The sequence below is a fragment of the Wyeomyia smithii genome, chromosome 3, assembly GCF_029784165.1.
Source record: "Wyeomyia smithii strain HCP4-BCI-WySm-NY-G18 chromosome 3, ASM2978416v1, whole genome shotgun sequence".
NCBI classification, from domain to species: domain Eukaryota; kingdom Metazoa; phylum Arthropoda; class Insecta; order Diptera; family Culicidae; genus Wyeomyia; species Wyeomyia smithii.
The window spans coordinates 71,013,220-71,038,767 of NC_073696.1; the positions used below are offsets into that span (position 1 = coordinate 71,013,220).

General features: G+C 37.7%; 1 protein-coding gene across 1 annotated transcript in view; it reads left to right on the top strand.

Moving 5' to 3' along the window:
* The window catches only part of LOC129726923 (chaoptin), a 471,022-nt gene that overhangs the window by 93,972 nt on the left and 351,502 nt on the right, over nt 1-25,548 (top strand). The window contains exon 2 of the mRNA XM_055684186.1: nt 4,660-4,675. The gene's annotated coding sequence lies outside the window, so the exon portion shown is untranslated. The remainder of the gene's footprint in view (nt 1-4,659; nt 4,676-25,548) is intronic.

Sequence of the window (25,548 nt, forward strand, 5' to 3'; positions counted from 1 at the left end):
ACCTCGAGACCAGCTGGGAGTACTGGGGGAGATGACTCCACATACAGATTTCACTCCGTTCGAATTATTATTTGGAAAAAAAGGAAAACCTTCCACAATACATTTTAAATAACAAATAGCTCACGAGTTAACAAAAGCAAGGGGATAGAAAAACAAAAGGAAGAGAAAAGAAGCAGAGAAATCATAAAAATTGTGCGAGACAATTAGGAAAGGACAATTTAAAATAATCCTTTCTTATTGCATTATTCTCTCTAAGGGGGATGTTGTAGCAAGAGAAAGTAGTATTGTAGAATAGTATACAGACAGCATGAGAAAACCCCGAATGAAATGATGTACAGGCAGCAAATTATAATGACAGCTAAAGAAGCACACTTTCTGTGCCTCTATTTTTGATTTCTCTACCCGTCATCCCTTTTACCAAACCCAGTGAAACCCATACCGGTCGCGGTGATTAATGTTTATTTGAAGAAAACCCCAATCTTTTCAAATTGTATTTATTGACATGACGTCACCCCAGCTCACTCATAGGAAGAACTGTACTCGATATGCACTATAAATAGAAAGTGCCACGAATAAATGAGTATCATAACTCGTTGAGCTCGACCTAGCTGGAAGTTCTCCAGTCTTTGACTATCGATAACTCATTCCAAGAAACAGTTTTTCCCGAAGGTGAAACCTCATTGAATCCAAAAATGGCCGACTTCGAATCACCACTTCGAATTTTCGAAAGCACAAGACTCGGAAATAGTGATTGCGCTCCCTGTGAAAATGCTATTTTATGTTTGCTGTGGGAAAGCAAATAAAACATAGAATTTTCATAGGGAACGCAATGAGTATTTTCGATTCTTGTGCCTTTGAAAATTCGAAGTGGTGACTCGAAGTCGGCCATTTTTAGATTCAATGAGGTTTTACCTTAAAATACGTCATCGCGGAATACACCCTTAAGTTTTATTTTATGAGATAAACCAAGGCATTTTTAAGTGCTCCAAATCTTAATTGAAAAAGTCAATATATATCTCTGTCACTCGCCAAAACATTTATTGCAGTTTAATTATAAACCTGCTTCTCTTTGTATACATTTCTCAACGACGGCTGGGAAGCTATCGAAAATACTTTTCTTCTTTTGCCATTCTATAGTTTACGATTTTTTGTTTTGCGACACACCCATGGCTAGTTTAACTCTCAGTTGTCTTTATAAAAGCTCTAGTCTCCATTGTACAGGTCGGACTCGATTATCTGGAGACTCGATTATCCGGAAACTCGATTATCCGGAATTCGATTATCCGGAATTTTAGACTCGATTATCCGGAATTTTATTTTTTTGGTGTCCGTTATCAATTTTTATTCCGAAATTTTGCCTTTACCATCCCTTCTGGCATATTTGTTACCATTTAAGTCACTTTCAGCATGTTTGGGACAAGTTCGAATTGAGTGAAAATAATCAATGTCCAATTCATTTTTTTCGCTTCTTAAGATTTTACCCCCTTTCGCCTCAGAAGTAACTTTTGGTTACGCCACTGCATCATGCAAGTAAAATAAAGGAAAGAAATATTTATTTTATGTTCGTTAATCGCAAAATTTTAGTATTTTTGTGTGATTCGATTCTCCGGAAAACTCGATTATCCGGAATGAAATTTTTTTTGATATTCCTCATAATCGAGTCTGACCTGTATAACCGTTTACTGCAGCGAGAGGACGATTGACGCTTGCTGGAAACCAAAAACTAGCTCGACCCACAACCAGCGAAGCAGTAGCTGAGCAGAAAGTGTCACTCTAAGGGCCAAACAAAAAAAAAACGGGTCCTCAATTTTTCGGTAAAGACCAACTATAGCAATTTTAAAAAAGGCACAACATAAAATCAGATTACAGTTTTCTATTTTGAATTGTGAATATATCAAAAATAACTTCGCTGGCAATAACCATTTTTAAACTGAGCCAGAAAATATTAAAGATATATAGGTAGAACATATTTAGGTTATCTTGAAAAATAAAAAAATACTAAATCGAAACTCAAAAAAGTAATCCAGATGGAGAGCTTCGTATCCGCAAGGTAACAGCGTCCACTTTGATAAGCGGGTGATCATGAGGTCTAACCTTAGTAGAATTGGGACATTTGATATCGAATTGCATTCCGCGGAACGATTTCCCGGATCCAGCTAACAGAAACATTGATTCCCGGGATCTCGAGATTCCTGAGTTGCTCGAAAAATTTCGCAATATCCACTATAGTTTCCTATGGAATAGCGCAATAAAACTAAATACCTCATCCAAACGAAATTTACATCATCAAACTGTATAGCAGCACTAAAGTGGGCAATATAGGAAGCAAATATTCGTTGGAAATGACGGTCACATTATTTGAGCTCAACGGAAATTTGACACCGGATCTGAAGCGATTGTTTGGCGATATAAAGACCCTCTCAACAAAATCGATCACGAATTTCTGGTGTGAACTTGTATATTTTTTTTGTATATTTTTGTATATTTTTTTGGTTTCCAGCAAGAAACCAAAAACTAGCTCGACCCACAACCAGCGAAGCAGTAGCTGAGCAGGCGATTCAATCGATCACAGCGTCTCACAGCAGACGCACCAACCGGCACCGTAGCACTGCACAGCATAGCTGAACATGTTCGGATATGTTACTAATATTGTCTGTATCGGTCGCGTTGTGTTGGATTCTAGCCAATGGCCCACTGCTAATAGCTGTGCGTCCGCCGGTAGCATGTGTGTATTCGTCATCGGTAGATGGCAATTAAAAAAACCTAAGCATTTTGAATTGTTCTAAATCATAATTCAAGAAGAAAATATGGTTTTTTGTCACTCGCGAAAACCTTGACACCGAAAATAACTACGCAAAAAATGTATGATTAAGCTCTAGTTTTTTTTTTTTTTTTAAGTTATTGAAACTGTTTTTATTCTTCAAAATACCTGAAGTTGTATTCTGGGCTGGAGCTAACCTAGCGTGAGTTTTATCCCTTCAATGTTGAACAGTTTCAATAGTTTTGGTCTCTATTTTGGAATAGTTTCGTTGAGTATGCTGTTTGCTGAGAAAGGAAAATTATACCGAATTTGTTAAATTGAATTACCGAGTATAGGCGCAAATATAAATGAGTTTTTTTTCCATTCAACTAGTGTGAATTAAAGTTTATTTTGCTTTATCGTCTTAGTATTTAGAAATGCACTGTTAGATGAAATTACAGAGTATACGAGCGTTACAATTCCGGCTAGTATTTGTTTTGATGCAATATAAAAGCAACTTAATTTAACGTCATGCGGTCGTGTCTTGAATGCCACCCTCCTACTTTTTTGTATATAAATAATGCTAATTTATAAGAGTGAATTGATTAAAATGCATTAATAACCCTCAATAACATCTAGAACTTTCTTTCGAAAAGAGATCGTTACAGTCAAAAGATTGAGTCAATTATAGCATCTGTCATTTGAGCAAAAGCAGGACAATGATAGAAAATATACAGTTCTCTTCATCTCACCGCAAATAGCACAGATTGCTATAAACAATGACACTCGAGCGAGAGATTTTCTTTACAGAGACAACAGCAGTGAGATAGGTTAGCTAGAGAATGCTGGTTCATGCTGTATTCCCAATAAGAAGCAGGAGATGACTGCTGCGTGTGAGAATCTTGAGATGAGTGCATATGCCTGTTATCAGCGATACAACTTAATTAATATAGGCTTCGAAAATAAAACATCGTGGAGAGGTAAAAATTAAACAATACAAGTTTAACCAGTCACTCTGACAATTTAATAAGCAGCTGTTCGTTGTTGGAGTCAAGACCTCAAGAATTATAATTTCCTATCGAAACAAGGCTACAAGTCTCTAGAACTACCTAATTATTTCTGATTTGTGAACATACAAAACAAGACACCATAGGCCAGTAATAAATATCAGAATGTGTAACACTAGTCAGCCAGTATTGATTTTTACCAACCAAATGCCAACAATAACTGAACTAAACTGACGCTTTCAAGCCAATATCTATGTGTGTATGTATGTGCTCTTCGATCGTTGATTTACGACAGTTTATCGGAATAATGTTAAGCATTCCCGTTATAGTGCAAATTTCGTAAATGCGATCACGAGTCAGTAAAAAATAATCTACCGAGAATGATTACAGTACAAATTAATTATCGCACCGAAGCCATTCGATTGGCGGTAATCAATAATTCAGGTGGGGTTTGTACCTGAACTAAATACACAGCCATAAATTTACAATTAATGTCACGTACTTAATGCTGTCGAACATTATGTGCTGCTCTAAAGTGCTTATGACGCGCCTGTTAAAGATTCGACCATGTTTTTTTAGTTTATTCAATGAAGTTTTTTAAAGTAACAAGAACAATTTAAAATTTTTGATTACGATCATCATTGAAGTTGAAACGTAAAATTTTAATTGGCGTCCCGCATAATAATTCTCATTCAAATAGAGGATCATATTGCAAGAATATAATGATATCATTAGAACAAACGCCCAACAAATTGAATTTCCTGGAAATAACAGCATGAACCTGATTTATAAATAAACAACGGTAAAAAAAAATCATTCCATTTATCAGAAAAATGATACATTTCGCCTGTTCCCATGATAATTGAATTAAATCAAACAATAATTACATAAAGTTTATTTGTTCAATTTCAGGACGTACAAAGGAAGGGTAAGTTCGAAACTAAATTTGCAACCACAATACAGCTCTGCAGCTACAGTAGATGGAGTCAAAATTTTTGGAGGATAATTTCCAAAGCGAACGTCTAATGCAGATCACAGGAAGTTTAATCTTCAGATTTCTACCGGTACAGCTTTTTCGTGTTTGAAATTTTAACTACCCTCCACGTCGGTGGTGAAACTATCATCCTTTGCTCAACGGCATCGGCTTCAAAGAATGACTCCTTGAGCTACAGTATCATAGCCGTAATTTACACTCATATTTTACAAATTTAATTTTTATGACAACATCTTCCCTTCCCCTCGAGCGGAACGGCAAAAGTTACTGTAACACTTAACCTTTCCACCCACCGCTTTCCCTTGAGTGGCCTCCAAGCGGCGCTTGCCCTCAGCTCTTCCAGTCAAAGAGGACGCTAATTAGTTTGCATACGCTCCTAAACACCAGATATGCATACTAAAACACTCATTACGACGAGTCTTCGCTGGAAGAAAGAGAACTCGTTTGTCATACAAACTACTTTACAGCATAAATTTGACGCCCGTCTCCTACCCCGCCCGCTCCCAAAACATCATACATCCCCCTTTAGCCATCCTTCGGTAAGCCGGTTTCCACTCACATCACTTCCGCCTGACGGTACACACAAAAGCAACGAGTACATAGTCTACTTGAGTGCAAAATCCACTGTACAGCCGAAGCCCACCGACAAAGCCTAACTCATTTGCATTTTGCTCTAGAACATGAGTGCTGGCATTGTAATAAATTTATGCACATAATTATCAACGAAAATACGTGTCATAATATAAATATACATACATTTTTAGCCTTTCGCATTCAACATGACAAGAGTCGTCTGCCGAGAGAGAAGAGGATGGGTCCGAGAGGATGGAGTGCTGTTAGGGATCCACCGACATCAACTAGAACTTTTACGCCGAAGAGGGTGGTATTTATTACCTCCAATCGAGGGCTTCACAACTCTCGCTTCGCAACACCACTCCGTGTGGGAAAGTCGGGTGTATTCTATTTCAAACGTCCGACAGAGTTGAAGCAAGTTGCTCATTCAGTTATGATGCATCAGTCGAGAGAAAAACAATCTCTAGCCGTATTTTGAGAAGGGATTTAATTAGTTAACATTGTTAATAACAACAATCGGGGAACTCTCACCTTGCAGGAAAAAAGTGTAGCTTTTGTAATAACATGGGATTTGAATAATAGCTAATAGAAGCGCTTTAAGTCTATATTGAAATAAGAAATGTTCTTCGAATCGTGACTAGAAAAAATGGTTATAGAACATTTTCCCACGATCCGTTTTGCCTGTGTCAATAATCCGCTTGCAACTCGGCTACAAACGCTTACTTTTTCAACACAGTAAATAACTTCTGGAAACAGTTACCTTACTTGTTCACAGGGCAAAAACTGCCCGCTTAAGCTGCAATGCAATCACAGACCTTGTGTTATTACATTCCAGAAACTACTCGAATGTTTTGTATTGTATTTTTTCCCAACCCAAATATGTGCTCCGGCGTATATTTTTTTTTCTCAAAGTAAATATTGATTATCTGGAATGTGCAGTGGCGAACTGTGGAGTGGCCACGGCCACAAGAACCGGTCACTTTTTCCATGATGCCAATCTGCAGTCCGAAGCGTTGGCACCGAGAGCACTCAGCAGATGCCCAGCGGCTGGCCGTGTTTGGTGCTGGTGGCCTGGCCATCGCCCGCGTTCGTCTCTAGAAGCAGCAGTTTGCTGCCACACACAAACAAAAAAATAAACTGCATGCAAATAATGCATTTCCATTTTTCAGCACCACGAATAACACGCCCCGGCTTTTGGCCTGTTCAATAATTCAGCTGATATTTCAGCTTCCCGGGCGTGCAAACGTGAGCTGTGGAAAAGAAGAAAAGCGGCAGTTCAACGGGACGAACAAACGGTCGATAGTGCCGCAAGGATTGGCTGGAAACAGCAAACAAAACAAAAAACATCCGCAGAAAGAATGGACGGAAGAAAACCCCTACTGTGGAGCGGCGATTTCTCTCCTGAACAAGGCTTCACTTTTTTGCCAGTTGCACGCCCGCGTTTTTTTGCTGGTGGATGATTTCGTTGTAAACCTAGCCGACGCATTGTGGGTCGAGAGTCGACTCTAATGCTGGATTTATCGAAAATTAAAACAGTTGGGTTTTTTTTTGACCAGTGCCGCGTCCTACGAAGGTTAGGATGAAAAAAAAAATGAGAGTAGACATTTCCCGGCAAGCCCCCGCCGCTTTTGTGTTGTTCGCGAAACACACTTAACCCCAATTGGCGTAATCAATCTGTAATTTTTAATTATTATTGTGCCGGGTTTTCGCAAGAAGATTATTTACAACGGTGTTTCCCTCCGGGGCTGTCCAGCGAAGAACAGATTGTTTTTATTTTGTGTTGTGATGAAAAAACGGTTCGCACGCGCTGTGTAAAACCTAAATATTTGATCCGTGCTTGAAGCTGTAGGGTGCGTTGTTTTTTTTTACTAACTGTTGGTGTAATTATTTTACGGTGACTGAAAATAAATCCCTGTAGTGCCGTGTGAAATGAGTTTTTGTTTCGAATAACTCTCGAGTAAGAATGCCAGATGTACTTGCAAATTAATACTATACAGACTTTTATATTTTGATGGAACAATTATTTGTTGTGCCAAAAGCTTCCTTCAAATATACTACGTTTGATTAGATTACTGATCACAAGACAGGACGTTTTTGGCACCGGAAGCATAGATTTGCATATAGTGAATGAGCTCATACCTTAATAATGATTCTACTTTGAACTGAGGTCGAAATAGCCTGAACAAATTCCTAAAACAATACTTTTAACAATTCTTTATATTAGAAAAAAAATCAAATTGGGGATATTCGTCTCCAATGAAGAAAGGTACTGCAATGCCTAAGCTATATTTCATCGCTTTGCAACGTTCAAGACCCAAGAGACTTCATCGTTTGATATCATTGGTTATGGTGGATATTGAATATTCCGGAGTGATTCGCGCTTAGGGCGCAACTAACAAAATGTAAACAAACCATTTTATTACACCATTGGTTTCCAAAAGACTCACACAACTCATGACAAGAATCCTTTCTTTTGTATAAATCGATAAAATTATTTGAATCAAGTTTTTAGGGCGACAAAACAGTTTACCCAAAACAAAAGATACTTTGGAACTAGGCCCTTTACTTTGTTTTGAAACAACGGACTTACTTGCGAAATATTTCGTAAACAGGCGACAGTGAAGGGCGGATCAACTTTTGTTTTCAAAATAAAGGCGCATTTAAAGAGGCGCAACTGAAGAAAAAATAAAAACAAGGCGAAAGAAAGATGGGCGTATCTCGTTGTCAGAATGCTCTAAGGCGAAATAGAGGTGGGCGAATCTCGTTGTCAGAATGATTTAAGGCTCATTTGAAAGGGTTAGAAGAAAGGCGCAGATTTTAGCCATAAATGCACAAATTTAATGCAGTGTTGTTAGGAAACTATAAGTCAGCGTTATTTTACGTCGATTTTTAAAATTGATGTCCTTTGAAATTACGATTTGAAAATGTACTTGCAAATTTTCTAACTGATATTCCTCAATGTTTATCTTTTGCCAGTTGCGCCCTTATCGCAAATCACTCCGGATATAAAAAAAATTCTATCTCCAAAATAAAAAAATATACCTCAGTGAAAATTTTATACTTTATGTAAAAATTTCTGGAGAGTAAAAAAAATCAAACGAAAGAGTTTCCTGGGCCTACAAGCCTCAACACGACAAAAAAAAACGTTTGTTCCATAATTTTTTCACGGTTATTGTAAATAAAAGTACACTGTGACGTTTTTTTTCTTGAAAGGCTTACAAATTTTCTTCAATATAATGCCAAAAGATTCAAAATGAACCATCGAAGGCTCGAAATTTACAAATATTCGAAAAATTGAAAATGTTGAAAGAAGTCGATTATTGGGGAAAGCCTATAAAAGAAAGTGTCACTCTAAGGGCCAAACAAAAAAAAAAACGGGTCCCCAATTTTTCGGTAAAGACCAACTATAGCAATTTTAAAAAAGGCACAACATAAAATCAGATTACAGTTTTCTGTTTTGAATTGTGAATATATCAAAAATAACTTCGCTGGCAATAACCCTTTTCAAACTGAGCCAGAAAATATTATAGGTAGAACATATTTAGGTTATCTTGAAAAATAAAAAAATTCTAAATCGAAACTCAAAAACGTAATCCAGGTGGAGAGCTTCGTATCCGCAAGGTAACAGCGTCCACTTTGATAAGCGGGTGATCATGAGGTCTAACCTTAGTAGAATTGGGACATTTAATATCGAATTGCATTCCGCGGAACGATTTCCCGGATCCAGCTAACAGAAACATTGATTCCCGGGATCTCGATATTCCTGAGTTGCTCGAAAAATTTCGCAATATCCACTATAGGTTCCTATAGAATAGTGCAATAAAACTAAATACCTCATCAAAACGAAATTTACATCATCAAACTGTATAGCAGCACTAAAGTGGGCAATATAGCAAGAAAATATTCGTTGGAAATGACGGTCAATATATTTTTGCAGTGTAAACAATTACTATCAATTATTTGTCGAAAATATTTGCTGTTTGATTCAGTGAAAGAAAGTTAAGCGAAACTGTGATTTGTCTAATGTCGTTTTTTTGCTAGTAAGTTCACTACTGAGCGAATAGTTGCTTGTATTTTCGTCTTTGTTCATTGATAAAATTTAAAGAATTGAACACCTCGGTTTCTAAGGGATTGTAGCATGAGCTGGAATCAGTGATTTGGAAGTATTCCTGAAATCAAACACCAGCGATGATTCAGCGAACTTAAGTAATGTTTTAGAGAAGGAAATCACATTATTTGAGCTCAACGGAAATTTGACACCGGATCTGAAGCGATTGTTTGGCGATATAAAGACCCTCGCAACAAAAATCGATCACGAATTTCTGGTGTGAACTTGTATATTTTCTTATGCGAATTGATAATGAAATTATAAATGATTTTTGTTTTTCGTTCCCGGGTCCCGGAAATTCCCGAGAAATGATGTTTTTCTTATTTTTCTAATATTGCAAATCTAATGTCGAAGGGCCTAAGCATGAATTTACGCTCAGGCTCCTCCACACAAAAACTTCTCTTCTGAACTGAACTGAAAATCCCTATCTAAACCATCGGGAACTTAGTCCTCCCATAGCATGTTGACACTTTAGTAACATCTTAAGGTTAATGAAGAGAGGATGGTGTGTGTGAATGCGAGAAAAAATGACGCGTGATATATCGCTCCGTGATTTTCGATTAATTTATGCTTGAAAACAGTGAGTAAAATGTTCAGAAACGTAGTGATCGAAAGATAGGATATCAGAATGCTTGGTGAATGAGTGTTTTAATAGTTTCTACAAAAGGGCGGTGAGAAAAAGGGAATCAAATTCTACAGCTGCTGTGATCAACTATGGATATGGCTGATCAGTTGAAGTGGTAGGAGTAGGTGTGCAAAAGATGAAAGGAGTAGATGTGAATACACCAGCATCTCGGTGTTACAATACTGCGATCAGGGAAAACCATCAGCATTACTTGGAAAATATACTGTCATTCAGATAAGTACCAGATTAACAAATAAGTTATTGATATCATCATTGTATTGAATAGGAAAGAGCTGGTCAGCCTGAAAGCCAGAAAGAACGCAGTTTTTAATGCGTTTGTGTGCATCAGTTGTGTACCGGTTGAGTGAGACAAGATTGATTTGTTTGCGTGTGTAGTGCGAACTGTTGCCGTTTTGTCGTTCGATTGCTCGGCGGTGGTATGTGTGTTGGCGCTGGGGCTGTATGCCAGTGGAGTGGTGGTGAATGAAGAAAGGAATATATTGAATGTGTGTTTCTGTGCCTTCGGCACGCAGCTCGTTGACATTGACAGTGAGCGTGTTCATGCAGTGCGCATCGCGCACTACATCTGGGATTTTTTTGGACATTTTATTTTCATTTTGGTTATGTAGAAAAATAGAACTGGAGATTGGCAGGTTTTTTTAGGGACTGGAGGGAAGGGTTGAGATCTATATACTGTTTTTCTGCTGGCGGTGTGTATATGTGCAGACTGTTTTTTGACTGGCGTTTTGATAGGTGTTCGAATAACGTGTTATAATTTTGCAACAGTTGCACCATGATTGGTTTGATACTTTGTCAATACGTGTTAGGCCTCTGCCAGGCTGGGTGTGGGGGGTGGCGCGGACCGGTTCGCCGGGCCGTGGATTAGTGTATAGCCGTAAGTAGAGCTGTACATTGGCCTACGGCCGGGTGAATCGGTTCGCGCTGCTTTTCGCGTTTTTTCGCGTTTGGCCTGGTAAAAGCCTTAGACTTTTGGTTAGTTTGTATATGTGCATTTTCATGTTCTTACGATTTTGAATGCGTAGAACGCGATATGGCTTTACATGTAGTATAATTACAAAGGCTGTTCGCAATCTCATCCATAGAGTATTGGCGTAGTAAGAAAAAAATTCCAGTATAAGGTTTTCTACTAACCGGTTTCTATTTTTTCGATTTGTCTAGCTTTTGATCGATTATTGATTATGACCAATTCTTGTTTCAGGGTGACACGAGCTCACGACAATTATATCCTGATTGTGGCTAGTCTGGCACTCTGTGCATAAATTTAAGGCAATTTGGTGAAAATATATATGTTTTTTTTTTTTATTTTACGGCTTTGTATGCAAGAAGATTCGCCAGTTTTTCTGAAATCTTATGATTTAATTTTTTCGATTTTTCTAGCTTTTGAGCAGAGGTTTTTGTATACTATGTCCCAATTATGACTAGTTTGGCATTTTGTCGACAAACTTAAGATATATATTTTGGTCAATTTGCATATCTGCACTTTTAAACTATTGGGGCTTTGGATGCATGAAACTTTGCCAATTTTTCTATTTGATAGGCAACACTCGCATCAACAGCTAATAGAGAATCGGCGTGAAATATCGTACTCCCGAGCGTCTCCGTCGGTAGGCGTGGATTGAGCGGTCGTGCATAATGCTTCGGTGTAAACGCGTCTCCGGCCCGGGAGAGTTCTGCTCATATATATGTTTTCGAAATGTAGTGTAATATACCACACACACACACACACACACACACACACACACACACACACCTGTGCGTGGCTCTAATAATACTCTATTGTTTATTTCTGAATCGGTTCTTTGAATCGGTCTCAAAGCAAGAAATCGCTTTTCAAGAACAGACGAACAGTTTACAAGAAACGTCGTTAGTCGACCTGTTAAGCTCAAAGCCAGATGTCCGGGTCACCGAATATCTAGAGACTCCGCGTCGATACCTTTCATGAGGTTGTATTTTCTACAGACTGGTTATAACCGTGTTATAATTTTCGGTATACAGAGGGTCACTTCACGAAGAAGTGATAGGAGTAGCGAGGCGTTAACTTAGGCTCAACTCTCGTAGCTTTCGTAACATTGTGTAGTCAGCTGAGATAAATCAATGAGAGATATGTTTCGGTAGTTGCATAATGACTTCATAAACAGATGTTCGAATCTTTGAATCTGTCTTGATTGAGTCATAGGTCCGGTATCCTCGCGTGCGCTTTATTTTTGCGGTGTTACATCATCAACCGGAATGAGTTCGGATCGCGTTATGATTTCCGTAAAAGATATAATGAACTCGTACGCGCGATATTTGTTATTATGAACCCGGTACTAGAACTCAGCGCATCGTTTACCAAAACGAAACCTGCTGCAAATCTTACCCTTTTCTCCAACATCCCAGTGATTTCTCGTGGAAGTGCAGAGGTGTTCTCGGCTTCCAATAAAGCGAGTATCACGTCAACATATTCCTATACACACTCCTTCTTTGACCTGCATTCGGATGCGGCCGGCGCTGGTATTGCCTAATATAAAGATTAAGGTCACCAGTTGTTACACATTGAGGATGACTGTTAATCCCAAGCATCATCCATTGGTTCTCTGTGTAATTACAGCTGATCTGGCAATAACGGAGTAGCAACCGCGGGCGGTCAATCATGCTCATGCTCATGCTCATCTTAAGGTTAATGAAGAAGATAAAAAATTAGTTGGTCTGGATGAATTACAACACGTAGCAGGTAACGTCTCATTGAGTGACACTGTAAAAAGAAAAAAAAGTGCAAATAGCAAAAGAAGTTCGGAAAAATTCACATAAAATAAAATTACTAGTCTCAGTGAGGTCCATACAAAAAAAAACAATCTCTTATCTTCAGAAACAATTTTAAACCTACAAAACGCGAAATATATATTTCAGTCTAGAAAAATATCAATATACGGGGTGTAAAATAAAATTCTAAATCGGAAAAAGTTAAAAATATGTCGAATTTCAAATGCTAATTATTCGGTTAGTTTTCGTTCTTGCAGCAATCGATTGGAAAATCAACTACGCATCCTCCCAAATGCAGAAAATTGTGATTTAATTATTTCGAACTATTCTACTACTGAAGATTTTCAAGGCTTGTTAAAACGCAAAATTCGATCTGTGATTGGTCGCTTTGGGCTTATATTTTCAAGCAAAAAAATATATACCTAGTACATCGGGAATGTACTATTTGGCCTAACCAGAGTTTCAGCCTAAACTAGTCATACTAGTTCTGGATATCGATTACGACTTTACTTAGCAGCGGCAGCAATAGCAGACGATAGCAGCAGAAATTGTAGCAGCGGGTAGCAGCATCAGTAGATGTTGCAGCAGTTGCAGTGGGTATCGGCATCGATGTGGCAGGCCAGCTGGTGCAGCGGCACTTTCTCTAGTAAAAAGCTACCTTTGTGCGGTAGCGGGCAGCATCAGTAGTAGCTACATCAGTCGGCACTCTTTCCAATGAAAAGTTGCCTAATTCTGACAACACACTAACGTTCTGGAACGCTGGCATTCCAAATATATGAGCCGTCAAATTTTCCAGTGTGGAAACCGCTTTTCAAATTAAACAACAAATTGTTCTTTTGAGGATGATTTGAATACCTAATTGAAAAGTTAATATTTTCTCGTTCATTCATTACACTTCATTTAAAATGTTGATACGGTTAAAAATTTGGCTTCATCTTCATGCCTCAGAATGTACTGATTTTTTTCCTTCAGCAATATAAAACACTAGAGTGACCCAAAAAAGTCGATGCTGCAAAAGTCAAGGTGCTTAATTGAAAGATAATGCTATTTATAGTATTTTGTAGAACATTTCGACTTTCTAAAAAATTGTTTTCAGGTTGGCCAAACCTGATTTATGAAAAAATGACTTTTTAAGCTACAAATCCACTCTTTTGTACTTTTTCAATTCTGTTTGGTTCTCATATTCTTCCATACTTTTTTTCATTTTTGTAGGGTTATTTTTGAATATTTCATATTGTTTGGTTCGCATTCAGTTATTTGACTCACAGAGCCCATTAAACATAGCAAAACAATTAATTTTTCCCATAGTTTTTAGAAAAGCCCTTTAAAATACATACAAAAAACAATCCAGTCAAAAAATGAAATTTTTACTGGAAGCGGGATTCACGATGAAAATTTACATAGAAAAATATCCTTCATATTTTATGGAGGGGGGGGGGGCTGAGTTGTTGCAATTTTTATATGTGATGGAAAACTAAGTATTTGTACAAAAATGCGAGTAAAGCTCAATATCTGCATTGCACTGTGTTTTATTTTGCCATTTATTGTTAAAAGAAATACCATAAATATCATTATCTTTCAATTTAAGGTTAAGCACCTATACTTTTGCAACATCGATTTTTAGGGGAAGCCCAATGCAACACCCAACAACTCTTCTTATCTGCTTCCAAACGATACTACAACGCATAGTCGAACCTTGAAAATTATCAAACCTTCATTATATAAGCAACTCTACTATTAAAAAGGGCCAATCTTTGTTTAAACACAGATTTCGATTGATCTGATTGGTCGATAGGGAATTGCTTTCCCTAACACAGTCGACAGAATTATATTCCTAGTAAACCGGAAAGGTACTATTTGGCTTATATAATGCCTTATATATCTATGCTTCTGCCATAACCGGTCATATTAGTCCTGGTTAGCGACTAGGACAGTCCTTACTTAGCAACAGCAACAGCAGCAGCGATAGTGGCAGGGCCAGTTGGTGCAGCGTGATATATATACATATATATATATATATATATATATATATATATATATATATATATATATATATATATATATATATATATATATATATATATATATATATATATATATATATATATATATATATATATATATATATATATATATATATATATATATAAATTTGCGTACTCACTCATAGCCGGTCTTACATGAGGTTTTACCATGGCGTAGCCGCCATACCTGCTTACTGCTGCTCTGCGGCTTCACCTATTGCTCCACGCCACGCGGGTGCTCCTTTACCGAACTCCTTTCGGTACGCTAGCAGCGCCACGCTGGGTCAAAAACGGGGGTTGTCACTCTGTCGTCTCGCCTATTGTCTCCTCGGCTGTCTGCTCTGCTGTCTGGCAGCGCACAGCGTGCGCTCCGATCACTAGACGGGTGCGATCATCAAGGTTAGTGGTGCCGATTATTGGTCCTTCGGCCTGTTCCGTACGGGCATAAACGTTTGACGATGCTCGTGTTGCATAGGAACGCTGCTGGGGCTGACGAAAGTGTAGTGGGTGATGACTAGCAGCGATACTGTTGGGAGAAAAAACGTGGCCCGCACGTGCCGTTTTATAATCTACCACCCTCGGCAAGAATTCGGTTCTTACCTCCTTGCACACTTTGCACACTTTCTCTTATTTCGCACATACACTGATTTGCCTTGCTATTTACCGGGAAAAGGCTTTCTAAGGAAAAAACAACTGTCTTTAATACACTAATTAGGGGATACCACTGGTTTAAAAACCACCTGACTTAGTACACGCGCGGAACTCTAAAATGCAGGTTGATCCTGCCTTTTGCACTTGTCAGCTAAGAATGAAAGATCAGGCATTGGGATCCCTCAGATCAACCGTCCACGGTAGCTTCGTTACCGGAACCTGTCTCGCGAGGATCATTGCCCACGCTAAAAGCCCGAAGGTTGCAGTTTCGGCAAAATCATCTTCTTCTAGCGTGCATCTTCTACCCTGCATCCAGTATCCCATCCCCGAGGATAAAGAGGAAAACAAAACTCTCCCAGCGACGCAATAAGTCAATAGACTTATTCGGCTGGGTCAATCTACTCTTCGACCGCCAGCGGTGTATGCAGAGCAACGTAAGCGAACGTAAGGGAACTCGTTGCTCTGGTCAAATGTTATGCCAATTATTACTTTTTGAGCCTGTTGCGGTAATCTCAACAGCAGATTATTTTTAAAAAATATTGAAGCGTATAAATTATAAAATTAACACTAGCATGCATTTGGAGTAATGCAAACTAAATTAAATAAGAAAACATCTGTGATCAACTTTACCATTAGTAAGATTAATATTTGAAAATAAATAGTTCCAAAGTGCTCGTTACAATGTGCAAAATGAAATTCAGTAGCACTTCAACTCTTTTTTGCACGAAACTTTAAACATATTAAATACAAGTAATATAACAAACAACCTTATGTAGTACTACGGCATGCATAAACAAAACAAATAATAATAGCATTGAAAGAAGAGAGAGCTAGCATATACCTACTCTTATTTAGTTTTGAGCGTGTTTGTTGTTGTGTTTGAAAATTTTTTCTTGTCAAAAATTTATTCTTAATTCAGCTCATGATTTTCGAAAAAAAGCGACAAATAATATAAATTTAATGAGCAGAAAAGGCTACGAATATTCCGTAACTGACTTCAAAATAGATTTTAATTGCAGACGATAGTACCCAAACAAAGAAACAACAACAGGAAATCCTAAATTGAAACAAAAAATTGAAAATTTACCCAAAGCAGAAGCAAAAGCAAAGCCTCGGTGCTACATTCCGATTTGAAACCTTCTGTTTGTTATACACCGACTTCGCAGCCATTTGTTCAGTGTACAGGACAATTGCGGGGCTAGCGCTACGATCCTACTGACACTAACAGTCTCTCCCGAGCCGAGTCTCGAACGTACTTAAACGAACGTACGCTAAAAATTTACTCATTAATACTAAATTTGTCGCCAAGAGATTGTTTAATGTTGAAAAATGCAATTCGAAATGTTTTTTTGGTGTAAAATTGGGCAGAATATGGTTCAAAATTAGGGCTAAACATAATTCCTCAATTGGTATAATATCACCGAAATTCGTTATTTCTCAAGTAAAAAACAACTTAATCCAAATCATGACTAGAGAAATTTTCACGAAGAAATCAAAATGCTAATTTTTGTTTAATATTACCGGAATGCATTCGTTTTAAGAACCCAGGAACTGAAGCAATAGTTCCAAGTTAAGGTCCGAAAAATGGATAAGTTAAATTTGAAATTGCTCAAAATACATCTAATAGAACCTAAGAAAGAAACGAGTTGAAGTATAACAGACTACACAGTGGGAAAACTTTATATCGAGTCGTATGTAAAGCATGGCCTCCATCACTTATGATACGTAGTTCCATGATATTCCACGCAAAATTTAATTGATATTGCACATAATTTTCAAACAAAACCGTGGTTTAGGTCACATGCAGCTAAACTTAAATGAGAAAATATTTACGTCACGTGTAATGTACAGAATTTTTTACTGTGTTGTTAAATAAAAAAACCCATATTAATCCACCTAGCGGTCAGACTCAGCCTTTCTCATTCAAACTTATTATTTGTAAAAATAGATTCACATGAATGCTTAAATCCAAAAAGGTATATACACTCTATGGGTTCTAAAATATTGATGTTGTAATTAAAGTATAAAATATGAAATTTGGCGTAATGTTAGTGCTTCAGATATAGCAAAATATAAAAAATGACTCTTAATTTTGAACAATCTAATCACGAGCGATATCGGGAACGTTCAAATAGTACGATCCCACATTTAAATCATGTTGAGGCCATATATATTGATCAAAGCAGCTATAGTATGGAATAGTCTTTGAATTTCTTTTCTTAACAAAACTTTTGAACAGTATATCAAATTTTTATGAAGCTTGTTATTTGTAAGTTTGAGAGATGACTCGTTTGTATGACACTAGTTATGTTCAAAAAAGTCGTGTAATACTTGAAATATTGACTTTCGTTGATTTACAAATTAAAACATAACGGTTGCTTAAGTTTGATTACAATCAAATGAAATGGGAACGTATGGGGGTGCCAAACTTTGAAACCACGTGTTCATCATAATTCATCAGTTAACCCTTAACTAGCCCGTTCATCTGATATCAATATTGTTCAGATCGGTTGTGTAGTTTCTAAGATAATGAAGTTTCGTGATTTTCACATTTCAATACATTACAGACGAAGTTACAGTCCGATTACAGCAAAATTCAATAGGGTGTTATGAGGCAGCTAGACCTTTCATTTGACACTAATTTTGTAGGAATCGGAACTTCGGAATATGTTCCATTTCATAGCTGGATTTCACATTTTTAAACACAGGAAAAGTAATAATCCGTTCGCAAAAAAATCATTAGGGTCTTATGGGGCAACAAGACTTTCCATATGACACTGATGAGATTAAACAGTCTCCAGAACACGTTTCTTTCCATAACTTCTGAACCATATGTTCAATCTTCATAAAATTCAAAAGTTGAGGGTTTTTAGGTAGCCCGTTCATTTGAAACCAATTTTGTTCAAATCGGTTGTGTAGTTTCTGAGATATTGATGTTTCGTGATTTTTACATTTTGATACATAACCTCTAAACTAGAAATCAGATTACAATAAAATTCAATAGGGTCTTAAAGGGCAACTAGACCTTTCATTTGCAATTGATTTCATTGAAATCGATTCAGCCATCTCTGAGAAAATCGAGTGAGATTGGGAGAGCGTTACACACAAACATGCAGAAAATGCTCAGCTCGTCGAACTGAGTCGAGTGGTATACGCAAGCTTAGGAGAATGACTGGAGAGCGACTGACGACTTTTTCCTCTTTTCACTCTAACAGCTTCATGCATGCGCTATTCATGAGAGCTCACATACAGCTACAGCTTAAACAAGGCAAAGAAACGGTGTTGTGTTGCGTACGACAGCTCATTCTTGCGCATGTATTTTGTTCGTTCGGACATGACAGCCTAGTTTGCTCATTTTGAGGATGTCCTATTTCTGTTGACAGCCTGCTGATCGGCTGCGGCTGTCGTCGACTTGCATTTTTTCGTTTCTCCTGTTTCACAGGCCGGTGACATATTGAATAAAAAGCAAACCGTTTCCATCGTTGATATTATTTCCCACGTAAGAAAAAACGTGCTTCGCACCATCTCTATTTCATTCTTTCATCGGCCTTATTGTCATGATCATAATCACCTGACATCCCGCTCGGATTCGTGTTGAAGGATGTCGGAAGATTATAGGCTGTCATTTACGACAGCTTGGAAATACCAACACACATATGAAGATGAAAAATAACAGTCCGTATGGAGTTGCATGTGTATTGTCGTCAGTTGCTGTCGAACTGTTCACCGAACGTGTGGGGAGTAGTGAGAGCTGTGCAATACAATGAGAGCCGGATCAGTGAAATGATAGAAATGACGTTAAATTTCAACTTCAATCCCGAGCAAGGCCGCAAACATTGAAATAGTACAATATTAAATTTAAATGATGTTGAGGCCACATATTTTGATCGTAGCTATAGTTTTAAACAGTCTGCGGGTTTCGTTTCTTTCTATAACTTTCAAACCACATGTTTAAACATTATGAAATTCATTGTTTAAGGGTTTGAAAGCCCATTAATTTGAATTCAACTATGTTCATAGCTTCTGAGATATAAGAGCGTTTTTCACATTCTGACGCAGCGCCAAAACTAAAAGTTTGATTACAATGAAATTTAATAGCAACCTAAGCGGCAAATAGACCCTTAATTTGACACCAAGATAGAAAGAATCGGTCAGACCATCTCCGAGAAAAGTGAATGCGAAAGAAAGGTGCACATACACACGTACACACCCACACACAAACACCTATATATGCATATATGCAGAAAATGCTCGATTCGTCGAACTGAGTTGAGTAGTATATGACATTCGGCCATTTCAATCATTTTTCTACCTTTTAATTAGCCAGTGATCGTTAGGAGAAAGTCAATATATTTATTTTCATTATGTGATTTCACATTTTTATGAACAACGGACAAAGTTACAATCCGATTGCAGTGAAATTCAATAGCAACTATGGGGCAACTAGACCTTTCATTTGACACTAATTTTCGGAAAATCGGTTCAGCCATCACTGAGAAAAATGAGTGAGTTTAAACAACCTCAGGATAACTTTTCTTTACATCACTTTTAAACCATATGTTCAATCATAACGAAATTCAAAAGTTAACGGTTCTGGGGACAGCCCAATCATTTGAAACCAATTTTATTGAAATCGGTTGTGCGGTTTCTGAGATATTGATGTTTCGTGATTTTTACGTTTTGATACATAACCTCTAAACTAAAAATCCGATTACAATGAAATTGTAAATGTGGATGGACCCTTAGAAATATTTTTCTTCTGGTTTATTTTCATAGTTTGCCATACAAAACTCACCAAGAAAAGGCGAAAAAGGATTTCCCACAGGCGCTTCTGTTGTTTGTTTTTAAAAAATTTCCCTTGAAATGAAAAATAATTCTCTACCAAGTAAAATCATGTTACTGCGTTCTCTTGATTTCCACGTATTGTTACATCGTTTAAGGAGAAGCTAATCTTCCAAAAGAGTCATGGCTTATTGATGTGTTCTATAAGCCTTTTATTCCAGGAAAAAAAAAGACTTTTCAATGCATCACCAAAAATGGATTGACATTCTTTTAAATCTGTTTCAATATCTGTTTTCTGTTAATCAGTGTTATTATCTACATGACGTGGAAGCTTTTTGGAAATGCTCTCTTAATGCGAATTCATACAAAAGTACTAATCATATGTCTGCAATCAAAACTATTTTAACGGGTATCAAGGCGAAGTGTCTCTTTGCTATATTGTGCTTGATGGGTTTTGTCTTACTTTTCTGTGGTTAATTAAAATTAACAGTGAGTAAAATTTAAGCACATTTTCAACAGCAGCAATACTGTTTCAACACTGAAAGGAAATGAAATGCTACATACAAACTTTTCAAATAGCGTAAACAAAAAACATAGCATCTCTGCTCCTGAGTGATTGGTGTACTATTTAAAGTGTTATTTGTTTTTTTTTTTCTACTCAGTAAACGGGTAAACTCGATTTTACATTATATTGCTCGGTGCTACATAAACAAAAACACCACCGGTCACTTCTCCTTTAAATTTATGCCGTTTCGCGACATTACTGTTTGAACTATGTAAAATAGGCGCTCGGGAAGCCGAAGGGGATAACCTTTCATAATGGTATTTATGATCCACTCCGCAGACACCGAAACGGACGCCGGGGTACTGTAAAACAATGCCATAACATAATTCTGCAGTGTGCCTTTTTTCTGAATGTATAAATGTCATATTTAATAACGCCGCGCTTTAGTCCACCGCGTCGACGACGACAACGACGAACGGCTGTGGGACTAAATTAACCCGATTTTAGTCCGCTCGGAGTGCCCAGACCATTTAGCCACGCGGAGGCAAGATTGTCCGAAGCGTCATAATCGTAAAATATTGTGGAAAAATAGTATTAAAATAAATTATTTTCTGTTATTTGACTCAAACAGCTTATTCGCCTTTTTTGCACTTAAAGTCACACTGTCAGAGCAAAACATGGCGACAGCTCGACAATGACGGAGCACACACGAGTTCACATAAACGCGGGAGTACATTTCATTCTGCCGCCCGGGCGCTGGATAGCTTTTCGTATTCTGCTCAATTTTCCTACGAATAGAGTGGTTTCCCAAGAAACCCCGGCCCGCTCGGATAGACAGGGTGTGTCTCAAGGCGTGGGTGGTGTAACAGAAATACTTAGTGTCACTTAACCAGGCGTGAAGTCAGCGCACTTTTGCAGCCATGCGTCAGCCATTGTTAATGGGGGTTTGTAAGAGAGACGTTCGATTTAGTGTTTGTTCATCAAATTAAAAGTATGTGATGTGGGTTGAAACAGTTGTCACGACTGGGACGTTTTAGCTTAATCAAATGGTGCGGCGATGAAATACTAATGTTGGTATCACGTGCTTGGGGTTCAGTTCAGAACATTTGCATGAAGCAATCATTTCTCGCAAAACTGATTATACGTATTACTGAGGCTATCGTATGATTTCTTTTTCTAATAGATTTAAAAGCATTGTAGGTTTTCGCGTGCCGAAGAGTGGCGCTCGTTTTTTGAATTGAACTGGTAGTGGAAAAACCTGTTCTCAGCATTCTTACAGTGTATAAAAGCAGGTTGGTTTTCAATTTGGCTCTTGCAGCAACAGACCAATTGAATCGCTTTGAAGTTGAATCTGTAATATAACTAATATGAAAACTTATTATATTTTTCCGATCAGAGACTTTGTTCAAAAGTTTAAAAGTTTTTTTTAAATTGTTTTGAATAATTAAAGATTTTGCAAAAGATCAAAGAAAAGTGGTAGCAAACTAGAAATGCTCCAGAAATAATGACCCAATCAAATAAAACTATTTTCTCTGAGAGTCACTTGAGAATCAGTGTTATTCCGGAAAACATCTACGTCCACAACTCCTTGAAAATAATGCAAATACGCTTGTCAAACCAATCCAATCATTGGCTGTTGTTGACTTGTTCGTCAGTTGCTTGGTTAACGCGGCATTTGAATACCGCGGCAATTGCCGCCAGCACACAGAAATTTGAGACCACCATCTAAGTGATTGAAAGCCATTAAGCCTGTTGACTGTGAAATTGACGTTCTACCGACACAAACCGCCGGGTCAGCGCTTAGAGGAGGAGGGAGGAGAGAGGTCGGATCAAAAGGCACTCGCAGCAATAACCGACCCGTTAAATCGGCCGGATTGGGGGCCTTTCCGTGACCGTGACACTTTTGAGTAGCGAGAAAAGGGCCGGAAAATATGCACACGTTTCACAATATCATCCGCAAGCAAACGGCCCTCTCCCCTCCCCCCACTGTTTCATTTCTGGGCTGGAGGGGGATTATAAATGTTCGCCACAGCGAACATGAGTTTTGCTTTTGCCTTTCTCGGAACAACCGGCGGTGATAGGAGCTTCCGGCAGAGGTTATGCCGTTGATCGAATTTTTTTTTTGCAATTCGACCGGAGAGCCTGTGTTGAATTATTAAGCCGTTTATATCTATTTATTTGGAATATATGGATCGCCTCTTTTTATGTTTTCTTTTTTATTTTTCATTTCCCTGTGTTTGACTGCATTTGGTTAACAGCCCACGTTTGGTGCGTGGTGAGAGGTTAGAGGGTAGCATTTCTCAGTTTTCGGGTTCGGTTGGTTTTTGGTCGGTATCGAACGATACTTTTTATGGGCTTATTTGTTTGCAACGATGGCGGTCAATTATTTATGACTGGCTTGCCGATATGCATACGATAGGTAGATAAGTGCGAATGGGGGAACGATTGTCGGAGGATTTTCACGCTCACGTTTCAATTTCGTCGCATCGCGATAATTATTGACGCGATACTTTGCCGGAATCGTTAAGTTGAAATAATGTTTCTATCACTTCCGGGGCATTCAAAACGGTCGGGAATTGTTTTTAAATGCCTTCAATTATAACCTGACAGCTGGTTTTCGTAGATTTGCGGCCTGCAAAATGTATTGGATTTTTGTGATAATTTTAAAACTCCAAAAGCGATGGCGAATCAATAAATTTGAATTTAAAATCCGCTTCGTAAAAAAGACATAGTTGAAAATAACACATCAACCTTCCCTTGTACTCTCGTTGTGAGAATATCTGTCGTGATTCGCTCAGATATCATCCGCAAGCAGTTACTGGAAACCAACCTAAATTACCAAAACGAAAGTCTCGAAAAATACTAACCAAAAATACGATCAAAATCGGCATATAACTATCGTTTTTAGTTATAAATAAGAGTTACTAAGAATGTAGATGTTGTCATGTCATAACGATTATTTAACTCAAACTCACTGCAAGCTTCTATCCTATCCCTATCTAAAGTTCACAAAATTTAAAAATTCCGTTGATCTAGAAGTAAGTTTGATCTGCCAGTTGAAATTACCATGCGTTCTCCCTCGTGTGAAATGAATAGCAGCGCCCGGAACCGCAATGATTAAGCTATGATCCTGGAACCTTTTCTGAGAGTTTAGAGATAAACAACGCCAAAACCGTATTTTCGGGTTTCCTTCGAGAGGTGGAATATCATAAGGCGGATGGTACAAAGCATGGAAGGTGGAATATTCGATGAGGTAGAATCCCAAATGGCAAATTCAAGAAAGGCACGAAAATACATAAAGCTAGTTTCAAGGTTTATCGGTTACCATGGTAACGCGGATAGGAATATTTTATCCCTCTCCCAAACGGAAGCGAACGCTGGATAACAAAATCATATAAATAGGTATACTGTTTTTTTTTTTTGTTGCGTTTCAATTTCTATTTTTACCTCATGCAATATAAATCTGTTAATACTTTTTTTCACATTACAAGACATATGAGTGTTGAAGTGCATGGCATAGTAATTAGCTTTCGCATATAGATTACTTTGCTACTGCTAAAAATTATCTCTGTTGTCTGTGGAAACATCACAAACATTATTCTCAGTGAGACACACTTCCAATACCTAATACTGATGAGCAAATCCATGAGTTTAATATCGACCATTTTTAATTTGGATGAAACTTTGCTCACGTATCTGACGGGTAACAAATCAGATCCAATGTATCATTTCAATCAAAAATGGGTGTTTGATTTTTGTTTTGCTCCAATTCATTTTTATTTGTCACCGATAGACTTCAGCAGACTAGTTTTTCAAGTGTGTACTGTCCTATTCGACCCTAACAAAAGACAGGTTATATGTTTGAGTAGTACTAATACATCAGTAGATGAATGATTTGTCCACACGAGGCCGTAACTTTCGATGGCGAGACGGCGCACAGTAGTACGAGAGCTCATAATCGTGAATTTCTTTCATTTGTTTTCCAAATACTGATTTTATTAACATACAATCTTAAGAAGATATTAAGTATAAAAAAGCCTCAAGGAAAAAAACACACTGTCACAGAAAACTTTGCCAAAGACACGATTCTTCTAACTTTTCGTGTGTTGCAGATTTATTTATTTATTTATTTATTTATTTATTTATTTATTTATTTATTTATTTAACACTCAACATTCACCTGACAATGATTAGTCTTAATGAATAATAAAATTAAATTAAAAGTGGGTCATTCCATGTCAAGTGTCCGAGGAAATGCATCGACCATCTCCGATTTCGACCAGAATTTGTGAGTCGATGTATTCTGGGCCGGAACTTATAAGTACAAAGTGTTGTACCGATTGGTGGACCCGTCGGCCAATGGGAGTGCCTCTACTTTTTGCGAATTTAGCAAAACACCTTTTTTATTTTGTGAATATCTCGGGACCCTGAAGAGCTACAGATGATATTGACACATCATTTTAAAGGTTTTAGATGTAGAATCGAACTACGTGATCAGTTTTTCTGCAGTCGCCTGCGTGGTACCAAAAGAATAAAATTTCTTTGACGTAATGGTCTTTCGGGATAAATATAAATCGAGTTGAGCCAAAATACTTGGGCAATCGATGTGGCAAGTCAGTAACTTCGCTACAAAGACTGCCTGAGCGGTTTTTCGTCGATTTTCCAATGGTTTGATGCCAAGAAGTCGGGTACAATTTTCATAAGGTGGTAAACTTAGTGGATTCCGCCATGGGAGAAAGCGAAGCGCATAGCGGATGAATTTCTTCTGAACCATTT